This window comes from Tachyglossus aculeatus, chromosome 15, assembly GCF_015852505.1.
Source record: "Tachyglossus aculeatus isolate mTacAcu1 chromosome 15, mTacAcu1.pri, whole genome shotgun sequence".
Classification (NCBI taxonomy): domain Eukaryota; kingdom Metazoa; phylum Chordata; class Mammalia; order Monotremata; family Tachyglossidae; genus Tachyglossus; species Tachyglossus aculeatus.
Genome location: NC_052080.1, coordinates 23,923,192 through 23,936,155, shown reverse-complemented (window position 1 = coordinate 23,936,155; position 12,964 = coordinate 23,923,192). Strand labels below are relative to the sequence as shown.

Sequence of the window (12,964 nt, the reverse complement as noted above, 5' to 3'; positions counted from 1 at the left end):
TTAATATTGTGAGGCATATTAATGGGGAAAAGGTGTAAATATCCACTTGTAAACTGAAGTCTCACCTTATATATCTCACCAAGAGTGCAGTTCATTAGTGACCCGTTAGAGTGTTCATCCGATTCCTAAAAAGAATTTTAAAAAGCAAATCTTCATTATCAATTTTCAAAAAAAAAAGCCATAATAAGTGAAGCAGCATGGCCTCTTGGCAAGAGCAGAGGACTTGGAGTCTGGAGACCTGGGTTCTAAACCCAGTAGTTCCACCACTTGCTTGCTGTGTGACCTTGAGCAAGTCACTTCTCTACGAATTAGTTTCCTGAGCGGTAAAATGGGGAATAAATTCCTGTTCCTTATGTTATTGTTGTTGATGTTATTCTGCATCTACCCCAGCATTTAATACAACACTTGACAGAGGACATACTAAAATACCACTATTATTATTATTATTATCACCATTATCCTAGTCAAGTTCCAAAGACATCTTTGCAGTCTACCTGAAGGGACATGATAGTTGTCCTTGAAAAGAAAAAAAAAACCACAACAAAAATTTTTACAAGAATGAAATGGAACCATTCTGGAGTTTCACAAATTGATGAGGAGACATTCATTTTCAAGACCAACACAACCACTGAACAGTTAAACTAAGTCAGTCCCAGAGTTATTCAACAAAAATTTTTACAAGAATGAAATGGAACCATTCTGGAGTTTCACAAATTGATGAGGAGACATTCATTTTCAAGACCAACACAACCATTGAACAGTTAAACTAAGTCAGTCCCAGAGTTATTTTACATAGAATACAAGGCTCATCTAGAGAAGAAGCGTGGCTCAGTGGAAAGTGCACAGGCTTTGGAGTCAGAGGTCATGTATATATTTATTCTACTTATTTTATTTTGTTAATATGTTTTGTTTCGTTCTCTGTCTCCCCCTTCTAGACTGTGAGCCCACTGTTGGGTAGGGACCGTCTCTATATGTTACCAACTTGTACTTCCCAAGCGCTTAGTACAGTGCTCTGCACACAGTAAGCGCTCAATAAATACGATTGAATGAGTGAATGGGTTCAAATCCCAGCTTTGCCACTTGTCAGCTGTGTGACTTTGGGCAAGTCACTTAACTTCTCTGGGCCTCAGTTCCCTCATCTGTAAAATGGGGATTAAGAATGTGAGCCCCCCGTGGGTCAACCTGATCACCTTGTAACCTCCCCAGCGCTTAAAGCAGTGCTTTGCACATAGCAAGCACTTAACAAATGCTATTATTATTACTATTATCAGTAATTTATTTATTTATTTTACTTGTACATTTCTATCCTATTTATTTTATTTTGTTGGTATGTTTGGTTCTGTTCTCTGTCTCCCCCTTTTAGACTGTGAGCCCACTGTTGGGTAGGGACTGTCTCTATGTGTTGCCAATTTGTACTTCCCAAGCGCTTAGTACAGTGCTCTGCACATAGTAAGCGCTCAATAAATACGATCGATTGATTGATTGATATTAGTAGTAAGCACTTAATAAACGCCATCATTATTATTACAGGGCTGACTTCGGCTTATTTACAGGCTGAAACTAAGTACAGTGCTCTGCACATAGTAAGCGCTCAATAAATACGATTGATGACGATTGATGATTCCGTTTGGAATTAAGATTGCACTGAATATTGGTGCAAGTTCCTACCACCTCTCCTTCCATCCCCATTCCCCTTCTGGAGCTGAAATGTTTTTGATTTCATGTTTTTGTTGGCCACGAGCGTTTGGCTGGGGGCAAATGGGAGGAGGAAGCAGGGAACGAGGGGGCGTTTAAAATCTCTGCATGAACCAAACGGGTTGGTGCCCTCAGACCTAGAGGTGGGGTTCGCCTCCTGGGCAGGGTTTTAGGGGGTGGCCTCTCCCCGGGGGCCGTTGGAGGAGTCTAATAAATAATAATAATAATAATAATAATAATAATGGCATTTATCAATCAATCAATCGTATTTATTGAGCGCTTACTCTGTGCAGAGCACTGTACTAAGCGCTTGGAAGTACAAGTTGGCAACATATAGAGACAGTCCCTAATCAATCAATCGTATTTATGGAGTGCTTATGTGTGCAGAGCACTGTACTAAGTGCTTGGGAAGTACAAGTTGGCAACATATAGGGATGGTCCCTACCCAACAGTGGGCTAAGTGCTTACTATGTGCAAAGCACTGTTCTATGTGCTGGGGAGGTTACAAGGTGATCAGGTTGTCTCATGAGGGGCTCACATTTGTAATCCCCATTTTCCAGATGAGAACTGAGGCCCAGAGAATCAATCAATCAATCAATTGTATTTATTGAGCGCTTACTGTGTGCAGAGCACTGTACTAAGTGCTTGGGAAGTACAAGTTGGCAACATATAGAGACAGTCCCGACCCAACAGTGGGCTCACAGTCTAGAAGGGGGGAAAATTATAAAAATAATGTTGGCATTTATTAAGCACTTACTATGTGCAAAGCACTGTTCTAAGCGCTGGGGAGGTTACAAGGTGATCAGGTTGTCCCACGGGGGGCTCACAGTCTTCACCCCCATTTTCCAGATGAGGGAACTGAGGCCCAGAGAAGTAAAGTGACTTGCCCAAAGTCACACAGCTGGCAGTTGGCGGAGCCAGGATTTGAACCCCTGACCTCTGACTCCAAAGCCCGGGCTCTTTCCACTGAGCCAGGTTGCTGCCCCCAAAACAGAAACCCGACTCTGGTGGGACTCGAATCCACAACCTTCCTCACGCTAGAAGTCCAAAGCACTATCCACTGCGCCAAAGGCCAGAAGCAGCGTGGCTCAGTGGAAAGAGCCCGGGCTTTGGAGTCAGAGGTCATGCGTTCAAATCCCGGCTCTGCACACTGTCAGCTGTGTGATGTTGGGTAAGCCACTTAACTTCTCTGGGCCTCAGTCCCCTCATCTGTAAAACGGGGATGAAAACGGTGAGCCCCCCATGGGACAACCTCATCATCTTGGAACCTCCCCAGTGCTCAGAACAGTGCTTTGCACAGAGTAAGCGCTTAATAAATGCCATTATTATTATTATTATTATTTTCCTGGAGGAGAGGGGAGATCGGGGGCGGCCGTGAGGGGAAGGCCAAGTTGACTTATTATGGGGATGAAAACGGTGAGCCCCCCCATGGGACAACCTGATCGCCTTGGAACCTCCCCAGTGTTTAGAACAGTGCTTTGCACAGAGTAAGCGTTTAATAAATGTCATTATTATTATTATTATTATTTTCCTGGAAGAGAGAGGAGATCAGGGGCGGCCGCAAGGGGAAGGCCAAGTTGACCTACTACGGGGATGAAAACGGTGAGCCCCCCATGGGACAACCTGATCGCCTTGGAACCTCCCCAGTGCTTAGAACGGTGCTTTGCATGTAGTAAGCGCTTAATAAATGCCATTATTATTATTATTATTTTCCTGCAGGAGAGGGGAGATTGGGGGCGGCCGTGAGGGGAAGGCCAAGTTGACCTATTACAGGGATGAAAACGGTGAGACCCCCATGGAACAACCTGATCAGCTTGGAACCTCCCCAGTGCTTTGCACAGAGTAAGCGCTTAATAAATGCCATTATTATTATTATTATTTTCCTGGAAGAGAGGGGAGATGGGGGGCGGCCATGGGGGGAAGGCCAAGTTGACCTACTACGGGGATGAAAACGGTGAGCCCCCCATGGGACAACCTGATCGCCTTGGAACCTCCCCAGTGCTTAGAACAGTGCTTTGCATGTAGTAAGCGCTTAATAAATGCCATTATTATTATTTTCCTGGAGGGGAGGGGAGATCGGGGGCGGCCGTGAGGGGAAGGCCAAGTTGACCTACTCCGGGGATGAAAAGGGTGAGCCCCTCATGGGACAACCTGATCGCCTTGGAACCTCCCCAGTGCTTAGAACAGTGCTTTGCACAGAGAAAGCGCTTAATAAATGCCATCTTTATTATTATTATTTTCCTGGAGGAGAGGGGAGATCGGGGGCGGCCGTGAGGGGAAGGCCAAGTTGACCTACTATGGGGATGAAAACGGTGAGACCCCCATGGAACAACCTGATCAGCTTGGAACCTCCCCAGTGCTTTGCACGGAGTAAGCGCTTAATAAATGCCATTATTATCACTATTATTTTGCTGGAGGGGAGGGGAGATCGGGGGCGGCCGTGAGGGGAAGGCCAAGTTGACCTACTACGGGGATGAGAACGGTGAGCCCCCCATGGGACAACCTGATCGCCTTGGAACCTCCCCAGTGCTTTGCACAGGGTAAGCACTTAATAAATGCCATTATTATTATTATTATTTTCCTGGAAGAGAGGGGAGATCGGGGGCGGCCGTGAGGGGAAAGCCAAGTTGACCTACTACGGGGATGAAAACGGTGAGCCCCACATGGGACAATCTGATCGCCTTGGAACCTCCCCAGTGCTTTGCACAGGGTAAGCACTTAATAACTGCCATTATTATTATTATTATTTTCCTGGAAGAGAGGGGAGATCGGGGGCCGCCGTGAGGGGAAGGCCAAGTTGACCTACTACGGGGATGGAAACGGTGAGCCCCCCATGGGACAACCTGATCACCTTGGAACCTCCCCAGTGCTTAGAACAGTGCTTTGCACAGAGTAAGCATTTAATAAATGCCATCATTATTATTATTATTATTATTTTCCTGGAGGGGAGGGGAGATCGGGGGCGGCCATGAGGGGAAGGCCAAGTTGACCTACTATGGGGATGAGAACGGTGAGCCCCCCATGGGACAACCTGAACAGCTTGGAACCTCCCCAGTGCTTTGCACAGAGTAAGCGCTTAATAAATGCCATTATTATTATTATTATTTTCCTGGAAGAGAGGGGAGATCGGGGGCGGCCATGAGGGGAAGGCCAAGTTGACCTACTATGGGGATGAGAACGGTGAGCCCCCCATGGGACAACCTGAACAGCTTGGAACCTCCCCAGTGCTTTGCACAGAGTAAGTGCTTAATAAATGCCATTATTATTATTATTATTTTCCTGGAAGAGAGGGGAGATCGGGGGCGGCCGTGAGGGGAAGGCCAAGTTGACCTACTATGGGGATGAGAACGGTGAGCCCCCCATGGGACAACCTGAACAGCTTGGAACCTCCCCAGTGCTTTGCACAGAGTAAGTGCTTAATAAATGCCATTATTATTATTATTATTTTCCTGGAAGAGAGGGGAGATCGGGGGCGGCCGTGAGGGGAAGGCCAAGTTGACCTACTATGGGGATGAGAACGGTGAGCCCCCCATGGGACAACCTGATCAGCTTGGAACCTCCCCTGTGCTTTGCACAGAGTAAGCGCTTAATAAATGCCATTATTATTATTATTATTTTCCTGGAGGGGAGGGGAGATCGGGGGCGGCCGTGAGGGGAAGGCCAAGTTGACCTACTACGGGGATGAAAACGGTGAGCCCCACATGGGACAATCTGATCGCCTTGGAACCTCCCCAGTGCTTTGCACAGGGTAAGCACTTAATAACTGCCATTATTATTATTATTATTTTCCTGGAAGAGAGGGGAGATCGGGGGCCGCCGTGAGGGGAAGGCCAAGTTGACCTACTTGCCGCCCCCCCCCCCCCCCCCCGGCTAATGGAGGCGGCTGAGGGCGGGGGCCGGTAGGCCTCGCATCCCCCAGGCCGGGCCTGAGGCGGGCGGGCCGCTCCCTCAGCAACGGCCGACGGAGCAGGAGGAAGAAGGAGAAGAAGATGAAGAAGAAGAAGCAGCAAAAGGGCGGGAGGGGGCCGGCGAGGGGCGAGGCGCCCGTCAGCAGGCGCGGGCCGGGCCTCGCCTCTGCCGCCCCCCCGCCTTCCGTTGTGCCCCGGTGGCGGCTCCGCCCCGAGGCCGGAGGGGCCTTGCCCGCGTCGGGCCGCGGCGGTGGGGGCTCCCCCGGCCCGGGCGGCCGGTCGGACGGCCGGGCGGGCGGCTCCCCGAGCGGGCCCGGCCTCTCCTCAGGGGGAAGTCAGGACTTACCTGTCATTACTTTCTACGCCATCTTGGATCCACTTGTCAACGTCCCCGCAAGGCATGCTGGGAAACAGAGAACAAGCCTTTAAAGTCACTCCCACCGCCTCCTCCTCCTCCTCCTCCTCCTCTCCTCCCTCCCTCCTTTCCCTCCTCCTCCTCCTCCTCCTCCTCCTCCTCTCCCGACCGTAAAGTTGGCAGCGGGCTGTGTCCAGGCCCGGCCTGTTTGTCATTCATTCATTCATTCAATCGTATTTAGTTACGATTGAATGAAGGAAGGAAGGAAGGAAGGAAAATCCTCTCCCTCCTTTTTCCCTCCTCCTCCTCTCCCGACCATAAAGTTGGCGGCGGGCTGTGTCCAGGCCCGGCCTGTTTTTCTTTCATTCATTCATTCATTCATTCATTCATTCATTCACGATTGAATGAAGGAAGGAAGGAAAATCCTCTCCCTCCTTTTTCCCTCCTCCTCCTCCTCTCCCGACCATAAAGTTGGCAGCGGGCTGAGCCCAGGTCCGGCCTGTTTGTCATTCATTCATTCATTCATTCATTCATTCATTCATTCAATCAATCATAACTAAATACGATTGAATGAAGGAAGGAAAATCCTCTCCCTCCTTTCCCTCCCCCTCCTCCTCCTCTCCCGACCGTAAAGTTGGCAGCGGGCTGCGCCCAGGCCCGGCCTGTTTTTCATTCATTCATCCATCCATTCATCCATCCATTCATTCATTCATTCTATCGTATTTATTTACGATTGAATGAAGGAAGGAAGGAAGGAAAATCCTCTCCCTCCTTTTTCCCTCCTCCTTCTCTCCCGACCGTAAAGTTGGCAGCGGGCTGCGCCCAGGCCCGGCCTGCTTGTCATTCATTCATTCGTTCATTCATTCATTCATTCATTCATTCATTCATTCAATAGTTACGATTGAATGAAGGAAGGAAGGAAGGAAAATCCTCTCCCTCCTTTTTCCCTCCTCCTCCTCTCCCGACCATAAAGTTGGCAGCGGGCTGAGCCCAGGCCCGGCCTGTTTGTCATTCATTCATTCATTCATTCATTCACTCACTCACTCACTCACTCATTCATTCACTCACTCATTCTTTCAATCGTATTTAGTTACGACTGAATGAAGGAAGGAAGGAAGGAAAATCCTCTCCCTCCTTTCCCTCCTCCTCTCCCAACCATAAAGTTGTTAGCGGGCTGCGCCCAGGCCCGGCCTGTTTGTCATTCATTCATTCATTCATTCATTCATTCATTCAATCGTATTTAGTTACGATTGAATGAAGGAAGGAAGGAAGGAAAATCCTCTCCCTCCTTTCCCTCCTCCTCCTCCTCCTCTCCCGACCATAAAGTTGGCAGCGGGCTGCGCCCAGGCCCGGCCTGTTTTTCATTCATTCATTCATTCATTCACTCATTCATTCACTCACTCACTCATTCACTCACTCATTCATTTAATCGTATTTAGTTACGATTGAATGAAGGAAGGAATGAAGGAAAATCCTCTCCCTCCTTTTCCCCTCCTCCTCCTCTCCCGACCATAAAGTTGGCAGCGGGCTGTGTCCAGGCCCGGCCTGTTTTTCTTTCTTTCATTCATTCATTCATTCATTCATTCATTCATTCATTCATTCATTCATTCAATCAATCGTATTTTGTTACGACTGAATGAAGGAAGGAAGGAAGAGCAATGGAAGCGAGGAGATTTCCTGCTTTGGAGAAGCAGCGTGGCTCCGTGGCAAGAGCCCGGACTTTGGAGTCAGAGGTCGTGGGTTCGAATCCCCCGGCTCCGCCACTTGTCAGGTGGGTGACTTTGGGCAAGTCACTTTTGCTTCTCTGGGCCTCAGTGACCTCATCTGGAAAATGGGGATGAAGACTGTGAGCCCCACGAGGGACAACCTGATCACCTTGTAACCTCCCCAGTGCTTAGAACAGTGCTTTGCACAAAGTAAGCGCTTAATAAATGCCATCATTATTATTATTATTTGAGCGTTTACTGTGTGCAGAGCACTGGACTGAGCACTTGGGAAGTACAAATCTCCTCACCGTTAGGCCTCGTTCTCGCCTGTCCCGCCATCGACCCCCCGGCCCACGTCATCCCTGGTGCCTGGAATGCCCTCCCTCTGCCCATCCACCAAGCTAGCTCTCTTTTAGACTGTGAGCCCACTGTTGGGTAGGGGCTGTCTCTATATGTTGCCAACTTGTACTTCCCAAGCGCTTAGTACAGTGCTCTGCACACAGTAAGCGCTCAATAAATACGATTGATTGATTGATTGCTCCCTTCAAGGCCCTACTGAGAGCTCGCCTCCTCCAGGAGGCCTTCCCAGACTGAGCCCCTTCCTTCCTCTCCCCCTCTCCAACCCCCCATCTTACCTCCTTCCCTTCCCCACAGCACCTGTATATATGTATATATGTCTGTACATATTTATTACTCTATTTATTTATTTATTTTACTGGTACATATCTGTTCTATTTATTGTATTTTGTTAGTATGGTTGGTTTTGTTCTCTGTCTCCCCCTTTTAGACTGTGAGCCCACTGTTGGGTAGGGACTGTCTCTATATGTTGCCAACTTGTACTTCCCAAGCGCTTAGTACAGTGCTCTGCACACAGTAAGCGCTCAATAAATACGATTGATTGATTGATTGATTCCCTTCCCCACAGCACCTGTATATATGTACATATGTTTGTACATATTTATTACTCTATTTATTTATTTATTTATTTTACTTGTACATATCTGTTCTATTTATTGTATTTTGTTAGTATGGTTGGTTTTGTTCTCTGTCTCCCCCTTTTAGACTGTGAGCCCACTGTTGGGTAGGGACTGTCTCTATATGTTGCCAACTTGTACTTCCCAAGCGCTTAGTACAGTGCTCTGCACACAGTAAGCGCTCAATAAATACGATTGATTGATTGATTACAAATAATATCATTATTATATATTATTATATCATAATAATCATCATTATATATTATTATATCATAATAATCATAATTAGGATTATGGTATTTGGCCGGGGGCCAGAGAGGGGATTGGGGTGTCCGCCAGCCGCTCTGGGCGTGGGGAGGACATCGCCGGTGTTATAATAGTGATGGTATTTGTGAAGCACCTACTATGTGCCAAGCACTGTACTAAGCGCTGGGGTGGAAATAAGCAAATCTGGTTGGATACAGTCCCTGTCCCACATGGGGCTCACAGCCTCGATCCCCATTTTACAGATGAGGTCACTGAGGCCCAGAGAAGTGAAGTGAGTTGCCCACGCAGCAGACACGTGGCAGAGTCGGGATTAGAACCCAGGACCTTCTGACTCCCAGGCCTGGGCTGTAGCCACTACGCCAGGCTGCTTTCCAGTGTAGTCCCTCCGGCACTTGGTACCTTGTCCTCCTCCCTCAGGAAATCCCACTAGGCGACTCCCTCAGGGTCTGCCGATGCAAGGCGGAGGCCCGAAAGGCCGGGGGAGCCCAAAAAATAGAACAAGGGAGGAAACAGGGAGCAGATAATAGGAGGGAGATGGTGAACGAGAGGCATGGGAGGGGGAGATGGAGTAGAGGCAGGAAGGGAAAAATGGGGTGCAGAAAATATGAGGGAGGAGGGAAAGGAAAGGAATGGGAGGGGGATATGGGAAAGTGGAGGAAGGATGAGGGGGGCCAGAAAATATGAGAGTGGCAGAGTGATGACAGTCAACCCCACCCGCCAACCTGTGGCCTAGTGGAAGAAGCGTGGGCCTGGGAATCGGGAGCTGGGTTCTAATCCCACCTCTGCCACTTGCCTGTTGCGTGACCTTGGGTAAGTCATGTAACTTCTCATTGTAAAGTGGGAATTAATTACCAGTCTTGCCTTCATCTTATGCCGTGAGCCCTAAGGGGCCAGGGGCTGTGTCCAATTTGAATGTCTTCTATCAACCCCAGTGCTTAGTACAGAATATAGAGAGAAAATACACAGAATACAGATAGATATACATATCTATATCTATATAATGTAGCTATATAGCTATGTCTATGTGTATATACTGTATATCTATATGTACTGTAGGTCTAGAGATATACACACACAGATGTACGTGTATACATATGCATATGTGTGTAATCTGTATATTTCATATATAATTATACCAATAATGTATATACTGTAATAAATATATTTACCATTTAAAATATATTTAAATTTACAGTCAATCAAGTAGCCAATTTTTCAGCTATTTCGAACTGACACAGTCAAGCCAACTCCCCAGATTATGTCACCACAGCAGAGTATCGGCACTATGCTGCACCTCACTTGGGCTGCAAATGGCTCCTAACACTGAAAAAGACTCTGCAGGCAGTTTGCACTGCTGCACCCTGGCCCGTCTCCTCACTCATCGCACCTTGGGCCCCTGAGGGAAGGTGACTGGAGGGGAACAGGGAGGGTGATGGGGCACTGTGCAAACCACTAATAATAATAATAATAATGATGGCACTTATTAAGCGCTTACTATGTGCAAAGCACTGTTCTAAGCGCTGGGCACAGGTTCACAATTCCATCACCAGGATTTTAGCCTTGCTGAACTCAAAGTCCCAAGGCTCATCTGTCTATTTTCCCCAAGAAACTCCATCAGCATCAGTATCTGTGTATATCATTGTGCTTCCTCCTGCTCCTACTACTTGTAGATCGTTTAAGTCGGCCTGATTTCCATATTAAACTGTAAGCTCTCAGGGGTAAGGGACTGGGTGTTTTAATCAATCAGTTGTATTTATTGAGCGCTTTCTTTGGACAGAGCACTGTACTAAGCACTTGGTAGAGGTCAATACAACGGAATTGGTAGTTCCCTGGCCACCACGAGCTTTCAGTCTAGAGGACTTACAGTCTAGTGTTATACTTCTGTTGGACTCACCCAAGCACTCAGTGTAATGCTCGGCATATAGTAGGTGCTTGGTACATACCACTGGGTGATTTGAGGGTGAAAAACCCAGGAGTCAAACCAAAAAGCACTTTTAGGCCTCAGTTTTCTGGATAATTTGTGGGACTGTGCCCATGATACAGTGTCCATGTCATACAGCCTCCAAGACCAAACATTTCACTCGTAGCTCTCAGTTTTATGGCCAGTGGATTGTCCATGATATTGAGATCTTTTGTCTATTGACTGGGCCAGCGGGACATATGAGAGGAATCATCAATCGTATTTATTGAGTGCTTACTATGTGCAGAGCACTGTACTAAGCACTTGGGAAGTACAAATTGGCAACAAATAGAGACAGTCCCTACCCAACAGTGGACTCACAGTCTAAAAGAATCGAATCGAAATCACTGTTTACAATTAGGCCCGTTGGTGAAGACTCAGCTCTCCAAGAAACAACCTCATGGAAAGTGATTAGATTTTTTTGCCTGAAGAAGAACTCCCTGGAAATAGCATATCCCTGAGGCCTTCTTAGAAAACGAAGCATGGTTTAATCACAAATCAAGTTTCACTATAAATGGGGGAAAAAATTACCTTTAGGTTTCTCCTGTGCAGAATTGAAATGTGAGGGTTGTTTAACGTCAACTTTAATTGTGTAAGATACCAAGAATTCTACTAGGTTGCTTAATGAAGTGAAAAAACTCTCCAACGTTGCAAATCAGACTTTTCGCTTTCTGCAAAAGTAAGCCATTCAACTTAGGAATACCGCACAGTGCAAAACCCGGTCTACAAGTCTTACGCAAAGTTAGCATTCAGGGGCAGGGTTTCCAGTTTCAATATTTCGAGCAAAATAACTCTCTTGTTGCCGGTTGGAGGCAAGGGGGCTAATGGAGTCCAAAGACTAACAAAGTGCCGTGTTTGTTTGGTTCTAAATGGATTCCAGATTTATAACCAAGTCCTTGGCACGAAGCCCTTACTCTCTGCATGTTGCGAAACAAAATGTGTTGCCTGCAGTGTGCTTTTAATAGTCCAAGTAATTTGTGTGATCACACAGATAGACTCCAGAGCCACAAGGACCCTGTGGAGGTTACTCCACTGCTGTGGTTCCAGTGTTGGTTTCTCATCAGTTGAAACCTCCCCCTCTGGACTGTGAGCTCCTTGTGGGCACGGAACACATCTACCAACTCTTGTTCTATTGTACTCTCCCAAGCGCTCAGTACAGTGCTCCACACATAGGAAGCGCTCAGTAAGTGCCCTAGATTGACAGGAAGGATGGTTCAGGAACCCGTGAGAATCACTTTCTGGAAATGGATGCAAGACCTCAACCATGACTGACCTCCTCCAAGCTGCTTGAAGGGGTGCAGATGCCTAAAATCTTTTGCCTAACTTGAAAAATCCCCAAAGTTTCGGCACTTAAAATCACCGCCATTTGAATATATCCAGAAAGGAGAACCTGGGGAGGCGTCAGAGCCACATATGACAGATCTCATCCTTGTAGGCTGCCAGAGGACCGCTGTGCTCAGAGGCCTGGGGCTGGACGAAAAGGCCCTTTGAGAAGCAACATGGCCTAGTGGAAGGGGCGTGGGCCTGGGAATCAGAAGACCTGGGTTCCACTCCCAACCTTGTCACTGTCTGCTCTGTTACCTTGGGTGAGTCACTTCTCTGTGCCTCAGTTTCCTTATCTGAAAAATGGGGATTAAATCCTAACGCCTTCTACTGTACGGGAGAGGGACTGTGACCAAACTGATTATCTTGTATCCACCCCAGCGCTTAGAACAGTGCTTGACAAATAGTAAGCGCTTAACAAGTCTTGTCTTACGCCGTCGTCTCCGATCCGTAGCGACGCCATGGACACATCTCTCCCAGAACGCCCCACCTCCGTTCCATTCCGGTAGTGGATCCATAGTGTTTTCTTGGTGAAAATTCGGAAGTGGTTTACCGTTGCCTCCTTCCACGCAGTCAACTTGAGTCTCCGCCCTCGACTCTCTCCCGTGTGGCTGCTGCCCAGAACAGGTGAGTTTTGACTTGTAGCAGATTGCCTTCCGCTCGCTAGCCACTGCCCAAGCTAGGAATGGAATGGACAGGCCTCTGCTTTGACTCTCCCTCTCATAGTCAAGACTGGTAGAGGACTGGAAACTCTCCAGGTGCGACCCTGAGAGGGT

The 12,964-nt window shown here is 47.7% G+C and overlaps 1 protein-coding gene and 1 non-coding gene across 3 annotated transcripts in view; both read right to left on the bottom strand.

Annotated features, from left to right (window-relative positions):
- HELZ (helicase with zinc finger) overlaps nt 1-5,985 on the bottom strand; it is a 124,549-nt gene extending 118,564 nt beyond the window's left edge. For both annotated transcript variants that reach the window (XM_038757081.1, XM_038757082.1), the window contains exons 1-2: nt 5,950-5,985; nt 66-125 (exon numbers count right to left, since the gene is read on the bottom strand). The gene's annotated coding sequence lies outside the window, so the exon portion shown is untranslated. The remainder of the gene's footprint in view (nt 1-65; nt 126-5,949) is intronic.
- Nucleotides 5,986-12,825: 6,840 nt separating this feature from the next.
- On the bottom strand, nt 12,826-12,964 carry LOC119937888. Its single transcript, XR_005454260.1, has one exon. It is a non-coding gene; the product is annotated as a small nucleolar RNA SNORA7 (small nucleolar RNA).